The sequence below is a fragment of the Cimex lectularius genome, unplaced genomic scaffold (genome assembly GCF_000648675.2).
Source record: "Cimex lectularius strain Harlan isolate CLEC.00 unplaced genomic scaffold, Clec_2.1 scaffold16, whole genome shotgun sequence".
Lineage (NCBI taxonomy): Eukaryota > Metazoa > Arthropoda > Insecta > Hemiptera > Cimicidae > Cimex > Cimex lectularius.
The window spans coordinates 3,015,766-3,030,889 of NW_019392679.1; the positions used below are offsets into that span (position 1 = coordinate 3,015,766).

The following is a 15,124-nucleotide window of genomic DNA, read 5'->3' on the forward strand; positions in this document are numbered from 1 at the left end:
GTTGTTTTCTCTCTATTGCAGTCCCAAATGACTTGGACTTTACCGCCGATGCGGCAATTGCCTTCAATGTCGGCTGGCTTGTTCTTCTATTGACAATCCCCAGCCATTTTACCTCCTGCACAGCTTTCAATAGCCACAATTTCCACTTGAAAGACGGTGGCATATTGTCCAAGGCTTATATGAATTCTAGTCCTTGGTTTGTTTCCATGAATGCCAGCTCCTGACCCATATTCGGTTTTGGAACCATCTGCAAGCCATATGTGGTCGGCATTAACTGGGATCCCTTTCTACCAAAACCAAGGTGCTCTAACAGGTGTTTTTTATTAGAAATTTTTGGAAGTGAATTTAGAGGTCATGGCATCAGGCATCATCCTCAAAGTTCTGTGTAGTCTTATAGATTATGTAGGCATATGGTATTTAATTAACTATGACGTACCAAATTAAATAAAACAAACACTTCAAAACAAATTCTACTCAATGCTCAATTCATGGTACGTAAGGAATAGGGAATTATATAGGGATTTTAAGATTTCAGAAGTCACGGCGAAAATCCAAAGATTTGTCGCCAAACACCAGTCTCGCCTCGGCCTACACGAGAACGCGGAAGCAAGTCAGAAGGAAGAAAAGCCATTTGAACTCATGTAGTGATTTAATTTAGAAAATTATAAGGCTAATTAAATTGTTTTTAGACCAATGTACAGTTGACGGAGTGTCTGACTGATGCGGTTTGCCAAGGTTTAATGAAAGCTCTTCCGAAGATATAACAAAGACTTACTTTCCCTGCGGAAAAAAGCTCTTCCAAAATCAAACATAAATGCTGAAAAATTATACGTGACGGCAAGGTCAAAAATATGCGTGAGGAAACGCAATCCGACTTTTTCTAAAACTGTTGGCCCAATTCTTCTCCAAAGGCCAGAGCAGGCCGTGCCCAAAATTCGCGTCCCCACCAAACTTCGAAGACGAAGACTAGGGGATGATGCACTGCGCACGCAACCACACATCCCCCGAAGACCCACGAACGGCATCCCGCTCTTGCTTCTTTCAGTCTTCCTGCTATTGTTAGTCAGTGACAACATCTTCATTGGATACAATAGGACTCAGGTAACGCTGTCTGCAACAACTAAGTCAGTCGTAAACAATGGGGGCTCGTTGAGTTTCGAGCTGCAGGCTATGCACTTCTTAATCCAGATTCTGGCCTACTTCCGCCCACTTTAATCACTTCAATAGTTTTTTATGATTAATTAGCCTTTGAGATCAAATAAAAAAACCAAAAGTTACCAATACCATGAAAATCGCAGCAAAAATCTTTTAATTGGGAGAAATTAAACCTAGAGTGACCAATGATTTGAAAAATTAAACAAAAAATTGACTCCAGTATGATGATTGAATCATGAATATGATCCATTTTATGATTTTTTCTTAAGATTACAGATTTTATATTAAATTAAATTGAAAATCACGAAATCTCTGATATCTTAAATTTGCAGTTTCAAGGTTGTAAGATGGGTTTTTAATCATCAAACCTCGTACATGATTATACCTTGACGATTTCTTTTAACTTTTAAATTTTGAAATAACCTTTTCATTGTAAATTGAATATAATTTAAATATTTTTTCTGCAAAACGTTCGTAATCATAAATAGTATAACAATTTTTAAATCTAGTGTGTCTCGCATTGTTTAATTATATATCAGTCTGAAGGGAAAAAAGGCCCTTTTTAATGAAAATTCTACAATAAACTAGAAATATTACCAATAAAAAACGTAAAACCTGCCCACACATGCTAAACTTGTTCTCTCCTTTGCTAATTAAGTTAAAACTGCCTTTATGTTGTATGGTTTCACCATGAAATTTTTGTTTTAGCTAGGTCGGCTAATTTGGATTGAAGATTAAAAATTGGTAGATTAATTAAACATAAGTGAAAAGTCAATATACACTCAAACACAAAAACAACCTGACACTCGTATTATTTCAACTATATGTATGTATTTTTATTGTCATATCAATTACAACATACTAATATTGTTTTTTGGCCTTTAAGTATACATTTTTTTTTTAAGTTGACTATTTTTTAATATGTTTAAACTTGTGTTTTGAGGAAATATTTTAGACGTTTTTATAAAAGTAACCCTTTAATCGAGATAAAAATACATACGCAGAATTCAACTTTATGAAGCGATATTCAATAATAAAATAATAAATCATAAAATGCACCTTAAAGAAAGGAATATTGAAGAAAAATGAAATTTTTTTAAATTATACTGGGATTTATTCACAAATGATGCTGTCTATATGAATCAATAAAAAGAAATTAAATAAACGGTTTGATATACTTACAAAATGGGAGTCTTTTACACAATGTCATATTATACAAGAACGGTTCAATCAATGTTGTCTGAAGAAAGAAATCTGATAAAAATAAAAAGTGATCTTCATAGACAAAGTAATTAATTAATTCTGCGAGTGTCCAGTTGTGAATGCAGTTATGCCTAGAAAGACATCCGCCTAACAGTCAACGAATTAACGTACCCATCACGTCGTCGATTTGGTCAATTTCGAACCGTTCCAACTGGGTCGGGGCCCTTTAGCGGCCAAGTGTGATGATGACATGATAATAGAAATCCAACGTGATCCAAGCGATATTGCAAGGTAGACCGGTTCACTCGAAATGGATTTGTCTCAGAGCCGGAAATCGCCATGGTTAACTTTTTGAAAAACTCTCGAATCAAGGTCCCACGGCAATAGGGTCCGATGAACCTGAAATCTATAACTTCGAGAAAAGAGACAATTTCTTTAAAGCTCATTCCTTTAGGAGGATAAACAGGCCAGAATAATCCAGCCAAAATATCCAAAATACAGACACATCTGGTCTGTCTAATATCGATTTTTATACGAAGGAAAACTTGTTCTTCCCAAAATCTTTTCCTGTGTCCTAATAGACATTAGTCTTATATATTTTGTTAATGTACATTCCATGAAGCTGTTTTCGTATTCAAATGTTTGCCAAATATTCTCAAGTTGAACTGGAGGGTTAATATTTCACCAAGCCATTAGAAAAATTGAAAACGGGTTCTTTCCTTCTTCCACATGCCAAACGCCAGGCTTTGACAAAATATACAGTCTTAAAGACGATATTTTCTTTTCCTCTTTGTCAATGTAAGAATACATGGCGTAAATAACTCTTCTTTAACGGGCGATCCGTCTTGTGTACAAATTTAACAAGTTGTAGTACAATTTGTATATCCTTTAACCAGTTTTGGTGATGTCACCTTACAGCTTACGATTCTCGTTTTATTTCATAATGGCTTCATAAACATGCGATTATACTGACATTTGGTATGATGCATAATCATTTTAAAACAATTTGTCAAGCTTAAAAAACATATTAATACATATATAATATTTTTGCGAGTAAATATATTTCTATGTTTGGATTCTCATAAAGCTTCATAATTACAAATAATGTGTTTAATTTTTGTTTGTTAAGTTAATACATTGTATAGTAAAGAGATAGTGATCAAAAGTAGTATTGGTCGAAGTATACCAATCTTTAAAAATGTATGTTTAAAAAAAAATCAGGAATAAAAATATTACACCTACATGATTATTCGGAGATCGTGAGATGCGGTCTGGTGTGACCTGGGTTTAGAAAAACATTTACTTCTTTTTTAAAAGATTGTGTTTATTTTCTGTCCTGTTGAGAGTGCCCACGACACACAAGAATGACACAATTACGCAGAAAACAATCACTTTGAGCCCTGAAGATGATCCCAATAAAGATCGAAACGTTGGCACGATAATGAAAATGTTTTTCTAAAACCTACTTCACACCAGACCGCATCTCACGATCTCCGAATAGTAATATTTAGTGACCGTTATGTAAAGATTATTTACATCGTGTTCTCACTTTTATGAACTGAATCAACAGATTCACACATGGTGTTATTATACCAATTACTACCGGCGCTCCGAAGAAAGTGTGAAACCAAAACGTCAGAAATAAATCACAACCCAACGAACGATTCATCGGGAAGAAGGACAAGGATTTATCGGGCTATCATTTCAGCAGTGTGATTTTACTTTCATATAAATTGTCAACATTTAAACGACTTACTAAATTTGGCTGTTAGATTTAATTTTTTAAATCAATTTTCTATAATTACTACTAATATTTCGTTTTATACACCAGACAGTTAAAGGCAATACTTCTAATTAATATACTAATAGACACAAGTAAAATTGATAATATAATAGTATTCGTATTAATTACGAATACAATGTACAATCCTAAATTTTATTTGTAGAGATGGCCGCGGTTCCAATTTAATTTAAGAATCTATTGTTTTTAAGTAACTAATTTAGGAATGTACATTGTATTCGTATTATTTGGCTGGAGCGGAGGCGTTGTTCTTGGCTGGTCCTCTTAGTGAATCCTCGTTGCGAGGGATGCTCACACACATAAAAAAAAATAATTAGATAATTAATTGAATATTTACAGAAAAGAGAAAAGAATAGGAGAATCGCTCATAAACTACTCATAAACGACTCCAGAAATGTTAAGGCACAAATTCGCTGTTATGACAGTTTTACCCATTCTTTATAGTATTAAAAGATAAAACTTATTCTGAGCAAATTTTAACCGTCCGTCCACTATCTTTACTCGAAATGGAATGTTGTAAAAATTAGAGGAGATAAAGATCAGACTCTTAGGAAACTAATCAAATACAGCTATAAAATGACTTTTTAAAGTATTTAAAGGAAGTAAGTATTTAAGAAACTTAATTATGTGTGGTGATTAGTGACCGTTAGTCGATGATTATTCGGACATCGTGAGGTGCGGTCTGGTGTGGTGTAGGTTTTAGAAAAATATTTTCTTTATCGTGCCAACGTTTCGATCTTTATTGAGATCATCTTCAGGGCCTGGGATTTACAAACATTGTGCCACTCTCAACACGACACGCAAGAATGGCACTCTTTCGCAGAAAACAAACGCTTTGAGCCCTGAAGATGATTTCAATAAAGTTAGAAACGTTGACACGATAAAGGAAAATGTTTTTTTGAAACCTTTGTACATCACACCAGACCGCATCTCACGATTTCTGAATAATTATCGACTAACGGTCACTAATCACCACACATTTTTTCAATTGTTTTCGTAATCGGTTAGGTTTCGTGGTCTGATTGACCAAATAAATACTTTTCAATTAATTAATCTTTAAGTAAGGTATTGGTTGAGATAAAAAAGTCAGTGTCACGAGCGGGATTCGAACTCACAATCTTCGGCTAAATTCGTCAGTACTTTACCAATTGAGCTATCGTGACTTTTTTTTTGGATTCGAACCCCGGACCTTTATCTTATAGTGATGAGCGCCGTGTCAACGCCTAACCCGTTACGGCCACCGATGCCGCAGGTGATTCTTTAAAACAACTCTCTTGTTGCCCGGGCATACGAATACGGTATGCCTTATATCCTCTTGCTCATCACATGTCGGACATTTCGTTCCCGAGTACTCGTCGTCACAAGACTAGAGGATCTTTAGCGTACGCACCTGGCCTATTCGGCCTTATCGGACGTTTTGATTCTCAAGATGAGAGCTGACGCACCTCCGCATACGACGGAATGGTGTTATCGCCCGCCGCAGCATTGGCGTAGAGACGCCCCAGCCCCTAAGGGCCAAGACAACCTCGCCCTCCGCTTGTCCACTCCGAATGGTCGGGCCCGCATTGTGCATCGGGTCGTATGCTGCGCGCAAAGGGCTAACAGGACGAAATACATCAGCCTGTTCTCCCGCGCACTCCCTAGATAGAGAAAGCCACTCTATCTCCCAGAGTATTGGGGCTTCCCTAGCGTAGAAACTACCGGATCCGCCCAGGCCGCGGTTTTGTTTTAAGTGGAATTGCTAACCACCCCCTAGATGAGCACCGCCTACGGTATCACTGTCGGACAGTCGGGGAAGGTTAAGGTTTATGAGTTCGTGTAATGACCGCAGATGCCATGGATGTCCGAATCCTTACAAGGGTCTTTTTTTGGTGGCCGCAACGGTTAGCGTTGACACGGCGCTTATCACTAAGGTAAAGGTCCCGGGTTCGAATCCAGCGCCCTGCCCTGTTCGAACCCAACATACTTTAAATAAGCTTTTTTCAAAAACACCGGCACCTCGAGGGTTCGTATAACGTCGTTGTTGATATACCCTCGTCAAAAATAATTATGATAATAAATTAAAAAATAATAATGTTTGTATGTTTGAACTTTTCTGCAGTCAGTGGTATTGATGTTAATTTGTCTGACGTGTTCATCAGAACTTTCGTGTCAGTATGATTGAACTATTTACGTTTGATGTGGCCTGGTGGTTTTGAATTAGTGGTTGTTAGTTAGGTTAATAAGCTAAAAGTGTTTATGTGAGAGAAAAATATTTATTTTTGTACTTATATTTATAATTGTTATGAAATTTTATCTTTTATTGATTTGTGTATTATTATTGATAAATATTTTTAAAAAAAATTTGTTATTAAAGGATATAGTTTATCTAATGTTAAATGTACAACATCTCCGTTTAATTAATGTTCGAACGGAAAATCCCGGATGCTGAGAAGGCGAAGTCTTGCTATAATTCATACTTCGTCTATCCGCGACTCCGCCCTTATTTGACCTTTATTTCGAGCGAATTTCGTCCAGTTTAATCCCGACGGACCGTGGCATTTCTTGATGAATGTGTGTTGGTCGAATCGGAGATAATTATTACGAGGAGCATTACAAGAGGAAAGGTCGAGGTCCTTTGTAATAAAATCCGGACCCAAACATCGGCCAGTTGATACAAACTTGCCCTGTTTTAGATCGGCACTAATAAATTGTCAATATATGGATATCATTAGTCTCGGAAGTTATTACAAAACGGCAAATGTAAAGAATTTCGCCAAATTTACGAGGTTGTTGTAAAGACAAAGTTCATCCCACTTTCGCGTCTCACGGTCATCCACCGTTCACCCGTGATAAACACATGGGCGATGCTCCCGGTTGTACGGACGATTCAAAACCCCCACGTAGCACTTAAATTAAAACTTTAAAGAATCTCGTGAAAAATAAATAATATTGTGTCTTACTTACAATATTATTGTCTGTATTTTAAAATCTAGAATTAATAGGTAAAAGTACCGGTCCTATTTCCTCTAACTTGAACGGTAAACAACCGACAAACTAATTAAAAGAGGTTCTTCTTATCCGTATGCCCACTAACTTCTAGATATGTTTCAAATATTTCGTCACATTTTCAAAGCTGTTTTGTGATCAGCATCTGATCTCAAAACCTGCCGGATGAAGGAAGAAAAATATACATGGGGAATTTTTTCCTCTAAGTTAATGATCCCAGTATCGTGTCAATAGTCTTTCAATCCGCATTTAATTTCCTCTTTGAAATAAATAATCTTAAGAAGAAGAAGAAAAGGCATAAGGTAGATTTTAAAAATGTATTTGCCATAAAAATCCTCTACCAATCACTTATTCGTTGCCGTTTGGAGTATGCAAGTATTGTTTGGAGGCCCGGATCGCTCATGACTGAGAGGGTACAAAGTAGGGTATTTAAATATTTACTGTTTAAAATGATGACAGTAGCGAGCGCCTTTATACTGGAAGACTGAATTTGACCGGACCCAATTGATGACAGAAGAATTTTAGCTTCTGCCTTCTTATGGATGATGCTGAAAAATAGGAGATCTTGTCCTGCATTGGTATTAGCGTCCCCCAGCGTCAACTCCTCTCCCATGAGCTATTCTGTTTCCGTCATAGGACGAATTATGGATAGGAATCTAGTCTTTCTCGGGTAGTTCGGCATATTAATCGAGTTGGAGATGTCGCGGATACTTTTTCTGATTTTTTCCTTGGCGACAAGTTTCATTATTTTTATACAACGTTGTTTTTAAATTCTATATTTTTATGCTTTTGTCTGTTCAGTTTTGGGACATTTGACCCGTTTGAACTGCAATAAAATGAATTAAATATTTAAATTTTACATATAGACTATTTCATAAGTCATTTCATAAGTGCCCAGTATTTCCTAGGTTGCTTTCTTTTCCAGTCCATCCACACTCGTCGTCCTCCTTATATCATCCAATCCCTCCAATTCAACTCCTCACATCACACCCGTAAAACCCGCTCATCCCCAATCGACCTTATCCTTCCGCAACATACAACCCATACCTTCGAAAGATCCTTTCTGATCCGAGCCCCTAAACTCTGGAACTCCCTTCCCCTATCTATTCGTCACGCTGACTCCTTCTCCTCATTTAAATCCCATCTTTATAATCACCTCCTCTCCCTCCAAGCAGAGACCTCACGATAACATTTATTATTTTTGTCTTTGTTTAATATACCTCGTAATTTTCTCTTCTGGCCCGCCTTACTGGCATACATTGTGCCACGATTTCTATCTATCTTTTTTTTCCTTTTTTTTTAAATTATGTGACTTCATAGAAGGTTATTATATTTTGTCTCATGTAAATTATTCTAAGGGGACACCAGTCCCAGAATAAAGTTATTTTTCTTCTTCTTCTTCTTCTTAAACTATCATGATCTTCAAAATTTTGGCTTTATAGGATAAAATACATTTTTAATAGGGATTCGGTGTAAAAAGTGGTGTGAAATTTACACAATTAATTCAGGTCCGAATCTTGTCCTTCGGCATAGGCTAAACCTAATCCAAATCAAGGCCGAACAGGAGAAAAACCAGTGCAACGTCCACTTAATATACTCAATAATGGCCAACCGCTTGAAATCCTAAGAAAAATGTTTGTGCATAGGGCATAGATGAACAAGGTGTTTATTCTTATTATTATTTTCTTGAATTATTTGAAATATGAAACAGTGCAACGGCTAATCAATAATCTAATAATATTTTGTTATTTTGTTCGCCAGAGAAGGACCTTTTATTTATTTTTTCAAAATTCAGTTGATTTGTATCGTATTTGTAATTTTTTAAATTTAATTATCTGTAAGTTCAAAAATTCCATTTGTACGTAATTCCCTGGTCTGCAAGCTATACACATTGTAAATTTCTCAAAGCTAACAGATAAATTAAAATTATGTTTTTCCATAACTGAACTAACAAGGCATTACTAAATAAATTAGTGAAAAAACACTAATTATAGTTTGCAGTCGGAAAAACAACCCGGACATGGTGATAGACGGGGTTTTGATTAACCCGACATGCCTTCAGGGTATTAACACATACGACCAGATCATTCGCCATAATACAAGGCTTGTAATTGTAGGCTAGTCCCAGATTTACAATTTGGTCGTTTGCAATAAAAGCTTTGAGTGTTATTCCAATAGATCAAGTTCCACTTAAATGGATTAATTATATCCGTTTTGCACGTTTATACAATTCGCAATATACAATTAAAGGACTTAAGTCTTGTTTTTAAATCGTTACACTTTTCCTAAAACACCCATAAACGGACATTTACTACTATTATATTTTTATCTCAAGAAAATCTATCAAAATGGGAATCAAAAGTTTGTGTAATTCGGATATTCTTAAACGGGCAGGTCAAATCCTTGACATTTAAAAAGAAGGTTTCTTTTCAATGTTTGAGGATTATTAAATTTTCTTTATAAACGGAAGAACAAAACGTGGATTGTAATCCCTTTTTCAGATCTATTGGCTACGATTTTCAACAAGAGTGAGAATTTGTAAAATTCTGTGCTAGATAATATTTTAAATTATAATTACCACACACCCATTCTTATAATTATCAACATCAGTTCAGCTTTACTCTATTATACATTAATCCATAATTCCATCATAATTGAGTGAATTACATCTTCCCTATTTGACATGGGATTTCACGTTTGCTTCATGTAGTTTAAATTCCATTAAATGTGTACTATTTTTAATGTTGTTGTATCATATATCAATATTACATTAGTTGAGTATATTCACCGATGGCACTAACAATTTGAGTCAGATGACTAGTTAACATCGGGGCAGTTGTGGTTCGGTCATTGACCGTCATCAACGGCAAAAAAGCCACAAAGGTTTAACAAAAAAATACATTTGCTCCTTCCTTTGACGATCCTAGAGTTGTGCGCGAACGACGGCAAGATCTTGCCTTCAGCCGAGGTGTGGAAATCTGGCCTTGGCAAGGATGTCGGCCTCACCGGCATTTATGTAACCGTTTCGAACACTACTTGTATAATTTTGGCCAAATGGGTCTAGTACCGATCTTCATCTATTTAATTGTGCTAGTCCAAGTTTGCAAGGATTGCCAGTTTTCCACAGTTTTAACAATCTACCCAATGAAATTTGTACTTAATTTTTTATCACGTCTTAACAGAATTATTTTCAGGATTTAGAGTTATGGTAACTATTAACTTTTGACTTTTCTGTGCTGACTCCTCATATTACTATTTTTTAATTATGTTTCATTTTAAAAACTTTATACAACTTTACATTTATTTTTAAATTCTAGAATAGAGAAACATTTACTCAGGTATACATTTTTCTAATCTTTCTAAATTAACACTTATTTTTTCAACCGATTATTTCAGTAATAGATCGGGCAATAATGTACATCTTTTTAAATATTTCATGTGTAATTATAGTAAATTATAGTATGATAGTACTTGTTTTTCAAGGTATAAAAGAATCCAGTGTATTGATTGACCACATATACGCATGTGATATGTATATTTGTGTGGGTATGTGTCCACCATTTTTATATATATACATTTCTTTTTCTCAGATAAAATTATTTATCATATTAAGTTTATAATTTATCTGACGATTATTTTTTTTAAACTTTTCAAACTTGTGGTTAGATTTTAATAAGATTGCAGGATGATGCATCTTTTGTGTGTCTCTTAAGGCGATTTTTGGGAGTAGTGGTCGAGACAAACCGGTTGGCTTTGAATATTTGTTTATTAATTTATATAAAAATCTGTTATATAGTTGGGTGGTATCCAATTATCATGGTATTTTTTATTTTTTATGTATTTTTACTTTGCCCTTTTTTTGCTAATACCACTGAAGATGAAAAATGCTGTGATGCGTTTGACAGACTAAACAGATATAGCAGTTAAAATACAGGACCCAAAAATTTATTTCTCAAAAAGTCTTTAGCGAAAACTCCATATGGACTTCAATCGGCACATATATTGTCTGAGATCTTGGAAGCACAGGAGAATAAAACATATTTTATCTTCCTGAATCTTCTCGCTGTTTTGCCTTGTTTTGTAGAAAATTCTTATTCATTAGCCTGCTCACTTATTTAACTATCTGTTACTTAATAACTTATAAAATTATTTACTGATTATTTTTTTTTTCCGGCCGGTTAACTGCTTCGGTCATTGCCGGCACCACGCGTATATCTTTCTCACATTTTGAAAAATCTGCACTTTCTACTGATGACTTCATTCTAATTGGCTACTCATCGGACCTTACGGTTTTTGTTGCATTTCTCTTTGTATCCCTCGACATGTGGTAAATTGAAGTATTTGACCATTTACATACACACACTTCATAATACACATTTATACTAATAAACCTATAATAAACCTAGTTTCCTAATATTACAACTAAAGTGGAGGTCGGTAAGATGGTTCTAATCCGACCTCCTTCTATTCTCGCGAATAAATACATTCAAACTTTTTGGACGGGCCTGTGGAGTACTCGATATTCCTCGACAGCCACGTCCGTTCACACATAACCTCTCACGCTAATAAATACGATCATATTAGAAAGGACGCAGCATCTCGGTAGTATTACTACAACCAAGACGCAGTCGACCCTTCCCACAATCATACTACAAATGTATTATCATTAACCTAAATCGGTGGGCCTGTGAATTACTCGATATTCAGTCACAGCCGCACCCATGCATGCTAAACCATTCACGCTAATAAATACGTTCGTACAATACAATGGTGGGGTGAACCACATGTGGGGGTTATATGCGGCTGTAAGCGTTTGTTGATTTTAAATATGTCATAAGTCGATTTGTTAATTTATTAAACTATTAATTTGTTAAATTGTCAATTTATTACTAATTTGTTAAACTAACTTATTTATTTAATTATTTAAACTAACTTATTTACTTATTTATTTTAAACTAAATATTTTACTGTTTATACTGTATTAGACCAACTTATTAAATTAAGATCTATTTATTTTGCTAACATAACTGTTAGTTCTTGGGAAAATTATTAAGTAGTTTTCCCAGTTCTGAACAATACCGTAATGATTTTGTTAATGCAAAGGATTTGTTAATGTAATAGTAAATGGGTGTTTCGTGAACATTTTCCCATTAATATCGACAAAAATGTTTTTCAGGAGGTATGGTACACAAATGGAGATATGCAATAGAGGACGCATAGGACCCCGCCTCTTTCCCTCAAAAAATATATTTGTACGCAAATTATTTATTGTTAGAAAATATGTCAAATAAATTCAATTCATTCATTCAAATCAAACTGATATACAGATCAGGATTATAGGAAATGACCAATTTAAATCGATCATAGGAGGACATCACTTTTACAATTTGCCATTATGGGGCTACATATTTTCATTTTTCCGTACGTCTGAACTTCTTTGTTTCATGTCATATGCGTATCGCCGACTTACATATTACATTATTAGTTCGTACCACGATGATAATAAAGTGTAGTAGATGTCCTTCCAGGTTGTTCTACGTGATTTAACACTCGAAGAGACATTGAAGTGATTTGAGGGTTAAACACGAGCGTTTGCAATATTTCAGAAGAGCGGCCAGCTATTTTATGTATTAGCATATGTAAATCCGATACCCCGGACGGTAACCGATTCTTTCTAACGGGGAGCCCGAAGGACGATACAATAATGACCGGTATTTGGGGCGTCAATTCGCATCCTTGCAAATAATTCTACTCCCGTTTACGCCTTTTTTCGACACATTGGTATTTTAGTCGAACGGTAGATTATCACTGAAAACTGTAATACCGGTCTCGCCGCCTTGTAATTATGGTGAGTAAAGGATAACCGGGGTTGAGTTTTACCAAATAGGTACAATTTTGTATGGCAAATATTTTTTTATAGGCAACTTAACTAACTAAAAATATTAAATAATAATAAAATCGAAATTAGAATTGCATGGAAAATACAAAATTCGGCACCAAGTTGGGACCGGACGGCAAATTGCGTTTGCACTTTTTGTAAATGATGGGGATTCTAATGATTCTAGGCGGATGGGCCCAAAAAAGCTGCTGGATTCATTTGGCTATGAGCTTTTGAAACTCCCATTAACGCCTGCTAATAATAAATAAGAATTACAAACAATTAAAACCTTGGCTAAAAACAATGGATATCAAGAAATATTTATCGATAGTTGTTTGGAGATCGTGAAATGCGGTCTGGTATGACGTAGGTTTTAGAAAAACATTTTCTTTATCGTGCCAACGTTTCGATCTTTATTGAGATCATCTTCAGTACCTGGGATTTATGAGTTGTTTAAATTAAATTGTTTAAATTTTACAAATACATGTAGGATGTGAAAAAAGTGAATTTATACAATGCTAGAAATTTTAGACTCAAGCAAAGTATTTGTACTCAGCATTTGTACTGTAGCATTGTATAAATTCACTTTTTTCACATCCTACATGTATTTGTATAATTTAAACAATGTTTATAAATCCCAGGCCCTGAAGATGATCTCAATAAAGATCGAAACGTTGGCACGATAAAGAAAATGTTTTTCTAAAACCTACGTCACACCAGACCGCATCTCACGAGCTACAAACAATCATTAACTATCTGTCACTAAACAACACACATTTATCGATAGGTTCAAGTACAATGGATAAACAAAATAATTTTAAAAGAAGGAACAAATGGACTCGGCCACCCCACCAAAACTGAATCATTACGTTTACGTTGCTTGCCATACATTGGTGAACTATCAGAAAAAGTAGGTAAACATTTTTACACGAGAAGGTTTTAGAGTAGCTTTTAGATGTGCGTGTTCATTAGAAACATCCTATCAAAACATAAATACAAGGTTAACCACTTGTCAAAAAGCGGGGTTTACTAATTTGATTGTAATGATTGCGATATTAAATATATAGGACAAAGAGGCACAACAAATGAAAACGAATCGGCAGACGGATTGTGATCCATGCCTGTATTATGCTTTGCTAATAATCATTGTTATATTCGTAGAAATAAAAAGCATATAAAAAAAGAAAAAAGATAACGAATTACTTGCCTAAATTGAAATACCATCTTAATGAAACAAAACACAATTTCAAGTTAAATTTAAATGTATTGTTACACAGTTTCAACAAAGAGAGGAACTAGATTGGTTTGAGAAATTTGAAAAAAAAAATTAACCATGAAGTTAAATGCTTAAATAATACAATAGATTTTGATAACCAGCTTCTCACTGGAACGTCGCGTTGGAGGTGGATCGGCGGATCCACTCTTACAATTCATGTCGAGAGACGTGTTTGTAACTCCTTCAAACTGATGATGAGCGTTTAATGCTCGAAATCCGGAACATCGTAAACAACAAATCTGTGAGTAGAATCATCATTTACAAAATGGAATCTACATAGTCACCCCACCTTCATAATTTCTACTACAAATTGTTGTCGAATGCATTAATTTTCTCTTTGATCGTGTCTCCAATGTAGCCCAATAAAAATAATTTAAAAACTTAATTTCACAATTTCGACGTGTTTGTTTGATATTCGATTTATATAATCGGAAAATTAGAAATAAAAAGGGGGTCTGAGCTACTTTGGTTCTTTTGAGATAATTTTGTTCTGTCTATCTTGTTTGGTCTGACAGACGCGTCTCGGCATTTTGCTTTCAACTCCTTTTTTGTAACATCAAAACATTACTTTATGCTGATATTAAGATTGTATTGTCATAAATCCAGCACTGAATGTAACGTCTGACAGCTCAAACTAGCAACCAGGCCGCAACTCGAATCGATGGTGGGATGTTTAACATTTTTGAGTTTATAAGTAATGTTTATTTAAAAAACATAAAATTGGTATAAGTTGTATGTATTTCCTTAAAAATTTACACTTAGTCATGGATCAATGGTGATTGATTTGTAACTATTCGTCCACCAGGAATAACAGTTTTCCCTG

At 34.9% G+C, this 15,124-nt stretch overlaps 1 protein-coding gene across 1 annotated transcript in view; it reads left to right on the forward strand.

Annotated features, from left to right (window-relative positions):
* Positions 1-1,025: 1,025 nt before the first annotated feature.
* The window catches only part of LOC106661644, a 41,236-nt gene continuing 27,137 nt past the window's right edge, over positions 1,026-15,124 (forward strand). The window contains exon 1 of the mRNA XM_014385180.2: positions 1,026-1,101. The gene's annotated coding sequence lies outside the window, so the exon portion shown is untranslated. The remainder of the gene's footprint in view (positions 1,102-15,124) is intronic.